This window comes from Pinus tabuliformis, chromosome 5_1 (genome assembly GCF_031772625.1).
Source record: "Pinus tabuliformis cultivar Carrire ecotype Pingquan chromosome 5_1, CPIR1, whole genome shotgun sequence".
Taxonomy (NCBI): Eukaryota; Viridiplantae; Streptophyta; class Pinopsida; order Pinales; family Pinaceae; genus Pinus; species Pinus tabuliformis.
In genome coordinates, this window is record NC_142305.1 from 888,967,957 (window position 1) to 888,982,018 (window position 14,062).

Genomic DNA, 14,062 nt, shown 5'->3' on the forward strand with positions numbered 1-14,062 from the left:
TAAAGTGTCTCAGGGATGCTTCCACAAGCCTTTTCAAGAAACACTCAACATTGTTGCTCCAGTGCTTCAGGTAATGATGCTTAAGCCTGTAAGATAGTCTCCAATATGCTCCAAAGAAGCCTTCAAATTCAAATCTCCAAGGACAATGATGTATGATATAAGAATGTTCTAGACGATTCCTCACAAAAAAGTATAGACCTCAATCAAATTGCCTTATGCTTCTCCAAAGATTTCAATACAACTACTACAAGGTCTCTTCACTACTTATACTTTTATATTTTGCTCCAAGAATGTCCTCAAATGATTCCCAGAGGAAGTCTTAAATATATATTCAAACTTCATACTAAGTGTCACTGATCTAAAGTGCTCTCAACTCATGTCTGATTCAGTGTAACCTCAGGTCAGATCTCAATAAAGTGATAGGTTTGAGGTGTCTTAACTTAGGTCTAAAATAATGCCACAACTTTACACAAAGTACAAGCCAAAATTTACTCCATAGAGTAAGGTCTATAGGGGTTTGAGGGCTATTTGAAGTCTTAGCCTCAAGATTGAACAAATATGGCTGAAATTTCTGAGGTTCGTTAAAAACCTTCCTAATGCCAAAAGCCTTTAACATAGTTCAAAATATTTGAGGTTTGTTATAGTTCTTTTACAGTGCCAAAAACCTTCAACATAGGTCAAAATATATGAGATCTAAAAGATATAGGGTTTGCTCCAAAATCTTCGGAAAGATTGCTCAAATTTAAATAGGTTCAAAAGAGAGGATCTTCTCTAACGAATCCAAAAATCCCACAGAAAAAATAACAAGAGAAAAACCCATGAAATAACTTGTTCTACTCCTTTTTCTTCTTTAGATCCACACTATTTTGATCCTTGACCGAAGGGATGATGGAAATGGAGTCATAGCTCTTATTTATACATGTTTGTCAATATGAAGAGACACATCCATTGGTTTGGAGGGCTGACTTGACCATTGAGCCAACATGTGCAAAATGTATTGTGTTTTGTTATTATTATTATTTTTTAGGGAGGAGTCGATTTGAATAGAATTACTTCTTCGCTGGTGGATATAATGTCTGATGTAGAATCTGTCAATTAAGTAATCTCAAAGAGATGCTACTGTTGTTTTAATTTTAGAAAAATTTTCATTTATCTTAGGTCATATGTAGGTTAGAATATCCATTTAATTCATAATGTTATCACCCAAATTTCATTGCTTATATATCACATCATTTTACAGTGATGTAAGTCCATATTTAGTTAAAGGAATTCTTAGGCATGAAAACAGATCTAATAGATCATTACAAAGTTCTTAAGATAACCCTAAAATGCCCATTAGAGGAAATTTTAGCCTAAAAGTGGCATCCTAAGGAAAAATAATAAAAGAATAGTTAAAATAATAAAATAAGAGTTATGAATTTTGGATGGAAAAGAAGAAAACTACTATTTTAATTGTATTTTTGGCTTATCTCATTATAGGTTTACTCAAATTTCAAGTGTAGACACTCATTGGATGTTGAAATAAATTATGCATCCAATGAGTACCCATCATGCATACTTTTGAGAAGACCCACATTGATAAAAAAAATGAAGATACATAAAAAAAATGTGTTCAACACACTTTTTTATTGTATCTTCAATTTTTATCAATGTGAGTATTCCCAGAAGTATGCATGATGGGTACTCAGTGGATGAAAAATTTAATTCCACATCCAACAAGAGTCTACACATTAAATTTGAGTAAACGTATAAGGAGATAGCAAAAAATACAATTAAAAAAAGTAATTTTTGTTCTTTTCCCTCCAAAATATTTACATGTACCTCTTTTAAAATTTAAAGTATTTTGATTGGTTTACATATTATGACATAGAAATTACGTGAAAATTTCATGGGAAATTTTAGGCTAAAATTTCAAGTTGCAATCTTAAGCTATATGTCCAACATTATGGCGTTTGAAGAATTTAGTTCTGTACATGAATGAGAGAGCATAATTTCTATTGGTGAACACCTTGGAGTATCTTCTTGTACTTTTACTTTTGGGGAACTAATAGGAGTTCTTATAAATGTATTTTTTATATGCCCTGCAATCCTTTTCCATGTACCCAAAATTTGTGCTAGAGTAACAATAGCCAAAAAATATAGTTTTATACCTGGAAAATGAGGATTGTCTTGGTGTAATTCTGAAGTTGTTATGCCTTGATATTCTTTAATGATCTTCATTGGTACTTGTATTAGCATCAACATATCTTCTTGGAGCATAGGTTCTTCCATTGTTATTTTGACTCCTTTCCTTGCCTCTGCTGGAGCTGTGGGTATTAGCACGAATTTCAAGCTTCTCCACTTTCTTGTACTTTGATGCTTTAGGGTTTACATCACTTTTCCTAGAAGGTTCACTTGCATGTCCAAGACCATATTTGTCAAGTGGTGATATTTTACGACTTAGGATGTCATCCAAGACTTGAGAACTTTTCAAATTATTAGATAACTTGTCAACTTCATTTCTCAAGGAAACAATATCTTCTTCAAGTTTTTCATAGTATTCTTCTTTCTTTATCAGTTGGATCTTCATTAATTATTCTACTCTCTTTGCTTCCTCTAGTTGAACATTTAGGGAGTTGAATTCTTCTTCATGTTTATCATTTTTTTCTTCAAATTTACTCAAGTTCTCATATCTTTAGTTGAGATGACTTGTCAAAATGCCTGCCCTTATCTCTTCTTGTTCTAATTTAGTTGTCATGGATATGACTTCTTCATTATGTCTCTTCTCATTCTGATGGAATTCTTCCTTAAGCTCGTTGAGATTATCGGTTCTTTCTTGTACTTGATGCCTTAAAAGGACAACTTATTCCTTTGTTTTGACAAGGTCATGGTCATAATTTTGTACATGTTTCTTGAGTTCCTCATTTTCTTTCTTCAATCAACTTATCTCTTCTAGATTAGCCACAAGTTCTATCTTGACATCTACTTCAACTATTACTTTAGGGTTCTCTTCATCATCATCCTCTTTTATAAAATTGGTGCCTTCATATACCTCCGTTGACCCTTAATTGTATTTGTGTTCTTTTCCACCATCTTCTATATCTAAGGTCATGAGTAAAAGTCCTTTTGAGTGAAAATATCAAAGTTTCCCCCAATGCTCTTTTGTTGATGAGCATTTCTCCATTTTGACTTTTATAGGATCCAATATGCCACTTAGAATGGTACTCATTTCTTTTGTATTGTATTATTTTGACTCATCTATAGTAATGTTTTTAGTAATAACTCATTCACATACTTCACTGCAAAGGGCCATAAAAAAACCCCATTATTGTATTCCATAATTCAAAATTTGGTCCATTGAACATGGGGTCTCTGTCAAGTTGATTTATTTATGTTTTCATGACAGAAGAGGACACATATTCAGAGGGTTTGGAGGAATTCTTATTTTATTTTTCCTTTTGTTTTCTAAGGATCTATCTTCCAGTTGTTAGGCTGAGACTGAAGGTACTGGATCTGATACAAACCGTTGGAAATACTGGGGGTGAATTAATATTTCTTATTTTACACCAGTTAAGATCACTTAAAAAAAACACGAAATGAACAATTTTTTTTTATTAACAAGAATGGCAAAGACTCCAATCCTATTTTTACATCAAGAAATTTGTACAATAGGATTTATAATTTCTTCAGGGCTCGAACCCTAGATGAAGACTCCAATATTCAAATACAAACCGATCTCCAACTTGGTCTACTTGAGGACTTTAATCCTCTCAATAATTTAGGCTCCAACCTTGTGTGAGGAATCCAGTCCTTTAGGGCTCCAACCATCTCAATCTGCTTCAATTTTAAAAATAATTTCAATGCTTCCTCAAGACTTCCAAAACATCTTCAACAAGTCATGAATGTCACCTCCAAAGGTCTTCAAAGCATGTCTCCAAGAATGTATTAAAAAAGAGAGTCTTAAATCATCCTTCAATGAATGTGTTTAATATGATTCAATAGTGCTCTAGGGACTGCTTCAACTGTTGGAGAATTTGGTATGGTAGCTATTAAAAACAATTCTCCTTAACCTTGATAAAATATTGCATTAGAGAATTTTTTAGGTCTAAAATGGGCATCAAAACAAAAATGTACAACCAAAATAAACTTTATAAGAACCAATAGGAATCAAGATGATGATGTCAACCATATGGGATGATTCACCATTTTTGGAGTAAAATGGTAAAAAGAAAATAAAAAAAGAAAAGAAAAATAAACCATTTTCAACTCATATTTTCAGCTTATCGCCCTATGATTTTACTCAAATTTTGAGCGGGAGCTCGTTGGATGCAGAATTTAATTTGCATACTTTCTATGGACTCTACTACATGAAAAATGAGAAATACATGAAAAAATGTGTTTGCAATCATAATTTTTCATGTATTTCTCAATTTTCATGTAGCAGGGTCCATCAAAAGTATGAAACATGGGTACTCCTTGGACAAGGAATTAAATTTCTCATCCAATGAGTGTTCCTGCTCAAAATTTGAGCAAAACCTTAGGGAGATAGGTTGAAAATACGAGTTGAAAAGGTAGTTTTTTCTTTTTTCCCTCTAAAATTCGATGATGTAATCTAATCTTATTTTAATATTTCCACTATTATTTTATAATATTCCTTAGGATGCCCATTTTAGACCTCAAAATTGATCTAATGTGAACTTTAGTTATCTTCTTATTGTTCTTTATTAGATTTTTTCATCAAATAATTATCAAGAGAATAAACATCAAACACAATAGACACAAGACGTAGGCTCCAAGCCAGGAAAAATCCCTCCAAGGGGAAAACCTAGAAATAACATTTTCTCTTCTTATAGAATCAGTTCAAATGAGAAATCCAAGAGCCCAAGACCAAAGTCAATACCTCCTCCAAGCACCAAGTCATCCCTCCAAGAATCTCTTTCAAACAAGTTAAATATTAGCCAAGTCAACCAAGGACAAACCTCTTTCAATCTTGCTCCTAATCACAATTTCGACCTTCCACTTCAAATCCATAATTTCAACTTCCAGACTGAAAAAACCCTAGCTTTATTACACGTGTAAGCCCTTCAGCAAATTATTCCTTAAGCAAGTCAAAGGATTCAAAGCCAACAAGAGTTAATCCTTCTTCAAGATCTGTTCTAGTTAAGGTTTCAGCTTCCAATGTAGGTTTGCAACTTTCAGACAACAACTCTGACAAAGACCCTAATATTTGCACATGTGAGAGAATAAGGGTAAAAAATAAGAGCTTTTCTTCTTATTTGGACTTCCTCTTGCCTCTTTGTCCTTCACTCTTGTTTTCCTTCTTTTCTTGCTTGAGATCGAACTGTAGAAATGTGTCCAAGATGAATTAAATTTGCTTCTTTATATAGCCTTCTCACGAGGTCAAATAGGCCTCTTTTAGGCCGACTTATCACTGGTAGGGCCAACTTGTGCTTGGAGCTCTTTTTGTCTTTCTAGACATAAAAATAATATCTTTTACATGTTACAACTTTCCCAATAGGGTCTTATACAAATGATATTGACTCTCTTGATCCATGACAAATATTATTATGGCATGAAAAACCTTAGAAGCATAAATAACATGCTTAACCTAGATGACCAATCAAAAGAAGCATGAAACCATGCTTGAAAATGATATTTTTCTTTCTTCTTTTTCTTGTTACATAATATATACATAATGACATGAGTACAATGATGATTATAAAGACCAAAACTAGTTATATTTTCCAACAATCCCTCTTAACTAGGGAGGTATTCATAATTTTACAAATGGTACATTAAATTTTTTAAACTGAAGAGTTCTCATAAGAAGAATCGAATTGGTAAGCCATATTTAAGCATCAACATCATAACCAACATTGTCAACATAGTAAGGCCTTGACTTGACAAGCTATACTTATATTAGAGTAAAAATGTTAGGAGTCTTTATGTGAGACACCGCACTACCTCTCAAGGTACATACCCCATCCAAATGTTCACTAGTTGTGTCCTTTTAGGACTATTATTATCTTGGATTCCCAATCCTCAAAGAATATTTTTCCTCTTTGACCACTCTTTTCTTGGATACCTGTCCAATTATCAAAGAGTTTCGGTCAACAAGACTACTTCCTATCTTGGATTCTATATCCTCAAGGAGTATTAATCTTAGATTCTTATCCAATATTGAATTCTCCTTCCGAGTTTCTTCACTAAGACCTATGGTTGTTAGTCCTGGTCTAGTGCATGACACATGGAGAATATGATGTCTTTAACATCACTCCCTCTCAACCGAGAGAGGAGATCCTCATTCTCTCTTGATTGGGGAATATATTCTTGCTCCTTCTCAACCATTTTAAGGAGACTTATTACTCCCTCTAAAGTATAAAGGGGGTTATTTTACTTCCTTTCAATTGGGAAGCTTTCTAGTGTGTCTTCATCAATACATCAACTACTAGTCTTTCATGGAGATATTTAAGTATCTACTTAGCTCCTATTCTTCTCTGTATCATCATGAAATTGAGCTTTCATCTTCCTGAATGTACTAGAGCCAAAGTGTGGAAAGATTCAAGCCATCAACCTTTCATATCACTTTCCTCCGGTCATCATCAACAAAGGTATTATATTTAGTCAATAGAAGTAGAGGTTAGTACTAACTCTCTTTAGACATGAAAGTGATCTTCATCGTTCATATGAACATCAACTTATCTCTTTGTGCCCTACCTCTTAATCCCAAAATTATGTAAACATCTTGACCACACAAACCTTCAAGGATTACCAAAACCATCCACTCAACCCATGAATTAATTGAATTGAGTTCAAAACCAAAAATTATAGATATACTTGTCTCAACTATAATTATGCAAAATCCTTTTAGGTAGAAAAAACATATATCGGCCAGATAATCAAAACCAAGAAAACAATATCAAAATTACCTCAATATAATGGATTCTTCAGATTTTTCTTACTTTCGAGATCAATATCTTTTGGCATGGTCTATCTTCATATTTTACCAAAGATCCTTCTCCATGTTAATCACTTGTAATGAAAATGCCTATGGAACAAACTAATCAATAAGTTGCAATTTATTCTTCCTTGGAGTTTTCATTATCAACTCTCTTCCTTTCTTTAGGAAACTATATTTAATGTTGATCAATATCATCATGTCTAATTCATGTCATCTTGCGGAAGAGCCTTGATCCTTAACTATTCCAAAGTATTCAAAACTTCTTCTTCCAAGCATCAAGTAACCATATGGAAGACTTACCGAGCACATTTTTATAATAAAATCCTTTTGCAAGATTTTTGTAGAAATGAACCCTACCTTAGAGAATATTTACTTAAAAACATGCATACATTTTCTTCGATACAACCATCTAGCCATACTTTCTTTGAATGAGCTTGCTTCCAATAATATTGAAGATAAGCTTTCCTTTAAGAGGAGAAAGACTTTAATTCTACCTCCCCAACTAAAACTTGAACATCTGCATACCTTCATCCTACAAGACTATTGATTCCATACTGGATGGAATATATACCAGCCATAATGCTTCTTCTAAGAACCTTCCTAAATGATGCTTATTATTGGAGTATCTTGATGACCCTTCTTTGCAAGATGACTACCTCTAATATTATGTTAGAAAATGCTTGGATGAACTATAATATGGTCCCAATATTTTCATTCTTATAAGCTAGATGAATCCTTCTGAATCAATTTGATCATGTAGATTCTAATTCCCCTAATATATGCTTCTTTCTATGATGGCATGTTTTAGAAAAACTAAGACTCTTCTAAAGAATGTAATGGTGCATGGTATTCTACTTTCTACTTTCTAATAAAGGAAAGACAAATTTCAAATTAACCTATTAGAGATGAACCTTCCTTCAATAATAAATATCATTGGTATCTTCTTCTTTTGGCTTCTTATTAGGTTCTCCCTTTTCTTCAACTATGTGAACTTCACTCCTTTCCTTATTTTTGTTGTTTTTCTTGTTTGGATAGTCCCGTTGGAAAATGTAACTAGTTTCAGTCTTCATAATTTTGTTTTTACTCATGTAAATATGTATATATTATGTAACAATCAAAATAAGAAAGATAAATTATTATTTTAGAGCACGGGTTTCATGTTTTTTATTGATGGTCTTCTGGGTAAAAGCATGTCCTTCATGCTTATTGGGTTTGTTACGTCACATGATTTATTGTGATGAGCCAAGAGAGCCAATGTCATGACTAGAATACCCTTATGGGAAATATGTACCTTGTCAAAGAATTTATTTTAAGTCAAAGAGGTCCAAATAAGCCTCCCAACACAATTCAACATTGCCAGAGACAAGTCGGCCCAGAGAGGGTTATTCGACCTACCAAGATCAACATAAATAGAAGTTGTTCGACCTCATTTTCTCACCAATTCAATATGAAATCAGGGTATTCAATTTGAAGTGCGAGGTTCAAGAAGAAGGTCAAGAAAGGCAAGGAAGAAGGAAACATAAGCTAGAAGGAAGACAAATCGAAGTTTTTCCCTAGTTTTATCTCACACATGCGAATTAGATGTGATGATGCAGGGGCCAAAGTTGTAGAACTATTGTAGGTCTAAAATTTGAAGCTGGGGGGTTGAAAATATGAGTTTGTGCAGTTCTGGAAGGATTTGTCTCTTATTGACTTGGTTTGATTTTGACCTAATTGGAAGGTCTTCTTGGAGGGATGATTTGGTGCTAGGAGGAGGTTTTAGTATTGAGGTTTGGGTCTTGGTTTTCTCATTTGAAGAAAATTCTATAAGAAGTGAATATATTTTTCTAGGTTTTCCCCTTGGAGGGTTTTTTCCTTAGTTTGAAGCCTAATTTTTGTGTCCATTATCTTTACTGTTTTTTCTCTTGATAATTGTTTGATGAGGAAGATCTAATAAAGAAACATAAGAAGATAAATAAAGTTCACAAGAAATTGTTAAGGTTAAGGAGAAGTTGAAATAATAAGATGCCATATTTCATTCTCCAACATTGTAACATAGCTAAGGTGAACAAGAGAAGGCAACTGAAAATATCATCTTGTGGAAACAAAGAAGGGGTTTCTTGTTAAGGGGAATAGTTTAGGACACAAGGAAAGAAGACAAAGACATACTAATATTTAAGGAGGGTGACTACATCAATCTCTCATTAAAGGAAGGAAGATCAAGTACTTGTTGAAGATTCTATATGTACATCATCTTGAAGAAGAAGGAAAACATCAAGAAATTTTGGTATCATTCATCAATTTTTGAAGTTGTTGTTGAAGGAATCCTAGAATTCATATTTCTAGGGTATTATTGAAGACTCTCTGAAGATATTGAAAACATCAAAATAATTGGAGACATCATAAAAGAAAAGAGGACCCTTGGTTAACACATATCATATTGTTATTATATGTCTCAATATATAGGCCATATGGGTTATTTATGCAAGGAAATAAATAAGCTCATTGTTCATCAATTTTGCTTGCATGGAAGGAAAGGATTGACTTGGCATTCATATAACATGAAGTTATGGAATATGTTCTTGGTGAAGTTGCTAAACTTAGCAAAGAAAAGACTGAAGAGTTAGCAAAGTACATGAAAGGAGAGATAAGGGCATAACTATTCGCCATTGAATCTATTAAGGATCATATTGTTCCCTTTATTATTGATTTTAAGACATCTAAGGCTATGTATGATAAATTGGTGAAGTTGTACTCTATAAGTACACTGGGTCAAAATATTTCATTGACGAACTAGCTATATAGAATAAGGAAATCGAAGGATGAAGACATGGCCTCCTATCTAATGAAGGTTTCATAAATAAGAGATCAATTACTTTGGCTTGGGGAAACTATTTTCGATTCTAAAATGACCATTTGTTTGCTAAATGTTTTGCCAGCTGAATGGAGCAATTTTGAAACTAACATCTATCCAAAGAAGGATTCTACACCTTTCGATGAGTTATGGGCTCAATGCATCTTGGAAGAAACTAGAATCAAGGAAAAGGATGTCATTGAATTAGATGATTATTATCAATTTTTCGTTGCAAGAACTAAGAAGCCGAATAAGGGAAATTATGGAAAGTTCAAGAAGAAAGTAGATATGTCCAAGATTAAATTTTTTGGATGTAATGAGTATGGACACTATAAGAGGGATTGTCCTAACAAGTAGAAAAACAAGAGAAAGGAAATAATTGAAGCCCACATAGTTGAAGATAAGGGAGAACATGAGAATAATCCAAAAGATATTTATTATTGAATAAGGCCTCCACTTTGTCAGGTTCTTTATGAATTTTGTTGTTCTTTTATTAATTAGAATAATATGCATTGTTGTTTGCTCTAGAAGAGTCTTGATTTTGTAAGTACATGGAATCATAGATAGAAGCATGTGACAATAAAAGTATTAGTGTCTAATTGATTGAGTTTCTTTGATAAGAATCTTCTATTTCGCAAGAATAAGAAGATTGGGACCATTTTACATAGTATTGTTCATCCAAGCATTGTGTAACATTATGTTAGAGGTAGTCATTTTTCTAAAAAGGATAATCAAGCTCCTATAAGAACCATCATTTTTAAATGTTCTTGAAAGAAGCATTGTGACAAGGTTGGTATATATTCCAAATAATATGGAAACAATACTCTTGAAGGATGAAGGAATGCAAATGGTCAAGTTGCAGTATTTTAGGAAAATAAACCTATTTTCTATAAGTATAAGATGCAGATTCATTTAATAAAATTGGCTAGATGGTTCTCTAGAAGCATATGAATGCATATTTGAAGTAAATATTCTCTAGGTTAGGCTTCATATGTACAAAATATTGGAAAAGAAGTTGATCACAAAAATATGCTTGGTGAATCTTCCATATGGTTACATGATGCTTGAAATAATAATCTTGACTTTGATCAACATCTAGTATTGTCTCCGAAGGAAAGAAAGGGACTTAATAATAAAAACTCCAAGGAATAAATTGTAACTTGCTAATCAAGTTCGATCCATGGGCACTCTGATAAATACATGAAGGAATATTCATGTGGAGATGGATCATACGAAAGGATGTTGGTCTCAAAGAACTCAAATAAGTTGATGGTTTGAAGAGAAGGCCATCATGATAAGCTAAGCCTGATATTAATATTTTGATATTGGTTATCTAGTTAACATATTGTTCTTCTACCTGGAAGGATATTGTAGGAATACATGATGACAGTTAAGGAAAGTTCAACATATGGATTGAGAATATATTTTTGGAAATTTTGTGGTCAAGATGTTTTCATGTTGAGATTAAAAGGTAGTAGTATGAAAATATGACCTAAAATTCATGTTCGCACAACAAATATCACTTTCAGAGGGAGATATGATTGCATATACAAAGGTAAATGGTATGAACCCTGTCACAATATTGAAGGAAGAGGGTGGCTCTAAAGATACCAAGGAAGGAAGGAACCATGCAACTATCTCCATAAAGAACAGGTAGTTGTTACTCTTTGGAAACAAGCTAAAGAGCTCGTGGTTATGACTTCCCAATCAAAAGGAAGTGAAAGGATCTCCTCTATGCCTTAGAAGAAGTATGAGGTCTATTGATATCTGTAGAGGAATAAGTATCTATTCCAAGTGGGAATAGGGATCTCTTCTTTGGTTGAGAGGGAGTGATGATAAACATCACATGCACGTTCTCTTCTTCATGTGTCATGCACTTGACTAGGACTAACAACCGCAAGTCTAAGTGAAGGATATAAAGGGAGAATGGTGGAGCATTGGATAATCATCTATGGTTTCCTTGAGGATAGACAATCCACGAAAGGAAAGGTACCAACACTCTTTGAGGATAGGACAGGTATCCAAGATAAGAGTGGTCAAAGTGGACCAATATTATTTGAGGATTAAGGATTGGAAATCTAAGATAAAAATAGTCCTAAAAGGACATGCCCGATGAACATTTGGATGGAGTATGTGCCTTAGAGATAGTGTGATATCTAATGTAAATCCTCTTAGCATAATTCTCTTGAATGAAGTTGAGCTTGTCATGTTAGGCCTCAATTACAATGTTGGTTATAATGTTGATGCTTATAACTGACTTATCAATCCAAATTTTCTTATGAGAACTCTTTAGTTTGATAATGATTTTGTACTGGTTATACAATTATGAATACCTCCCTAATTAAGAGGGAGTGTTGGAAAATGTAACCAGTTTTGGTCTTCATAATTGTATTTGTACTCATGTCAATATGTATATCTTATGTAACAAGCAAACGAAGAAAGAAAAATTATTATTTTAGAGCAGGGGTTTCATGATTTGTGTAAATGGTATTCTAGGTAAAAGCATGTGCTTCATGCTTCTACGGTTTGTTAGGTCATAGGATTTATTGTCATGAGTCAAGAGAGTCAATGTCATGATTATAAGACCCTTCTAGGCAAGATGTACTTTGTAAAAGAATTCATTTTGAGTCAAAGAAGTCAAAATAATCCCCCCAGCACAAGTCGACCCTGCCAAAGACAAGTTGGCCTAGAGAGGGCTATTCAACCCACCCAAATGAGTATAAATAGAATTTTTTTGACCTCATTTGCACACCAATTCGATCTGCAATCAAGGAAATTTATCTGAAGTGAGAAATTCAAGAAGAAAGTAAAGAAAGGCAAGGAATAAGGAAGCAGAATCTATAAGGAAGAAAAATAGAAGTTTTCCCCTAGTTTTCTCTCACACATGCAAATTAGTTGTGCTTCTGTAGGGGCCGAAGTTACAGAACTACTACAGACCCAAAATTTTGAAGCCAGGGGACCCAAATTCTGATTTTGGTGTAGTTTTGGAAGGATTTGTTTTTTGTTGACTTGGATTGACTTGTACCTAATTGAAAGGCCTTCCTGGAGGGATGACTTGGTGCTATGAGGAAGTTTTTGTCTTGAGGTTTGGGTGTTGGTTTTCTCATTTGAAGCAAATTCTATAAGAAGAGAAGAAATTTTCTAGGTTTTCCCCTTGGAGGGGTTTTTCCTTGGCTTGTAGCCTAATTTCCATGTCCATTGTACCTATTGTTTTTACTCTTGATAATTGTTTGATGAAGAATATATAATAAATAAACATAAGAAGATAAATAAGGTTCACAAGCAATTGTTAAGGTTAAGGAGAAGTTGAATTGATAATCTGTCATATTGCATTCTCTAACAAGTCCCTCTTGAAATGCCCATACTCATTGCATACAAAGCATTGTATCTTGGACATATTTGTTTTTTATTTGGACTTTCCAAAATTCCCTTTCTTCTTCTTCTTGGATTTTATGATAAAAGATTGAGACTTCTCATTTGATTTCGTGCCATCCTTTTCCTTTATCATAGTTTCTTCCTAGATACATTGATCCCATAGTTCATCAAAAGGATTAGTATCCTTTATTGAGTAGACACTAGTTGCAAAACTACTCCAATCAGGTGGAAAAGCATCTAATACACAAGTAGTCATTTCTGAATCGGAAACAAATTCTCCAAGCCCTTGCAACTGGTCCCTTATTTGATATGTTCATAAGATAAGTGGACATATCTTCATCCTTTGACTTCCTTATTATATATAGTTGATTCGTAAATGATATATTTTGACTTATGTGCTTATAGAGAAAAAATTCACCATCTTATCATATATTGCTTTAGATGAATTCAAATTAGAAACAAAGGGAATGAGATGAGGTTTTATGGATTCAATAAGAATTATTTGTGCCCTCACTTTTCCCTTCTTATATATAGCTAATTCTTGAGTCTTCTTTTGTCTGGTTGAGTCACTTCACCAAGAACATATTCATAGACTTCATTTTCTGTGATCACCAAATCAATCCTCTTCTTCCATTCTAGGAAGTTTGCTGACCCAACAAGATTGTTTCTTTCCTTGCAAAATGTAGCCATTTGATCTATATATTGAGACATGGAGCACAAAATAGTACTTACTTATCAAATGAGTTTCCTTCTTGATGATATATCCAACTATATTGATACTTTCAAGACCTTTAAAGAGACTTCAAAGATGCCCTAGAATGATGACTTCTAGGATGCCTTCAACAATATTGTCTTTGAACAACTTCAAAGAGTGGAAGATGATCCACTATTCTTTGATGCTTCATTTTATTCAA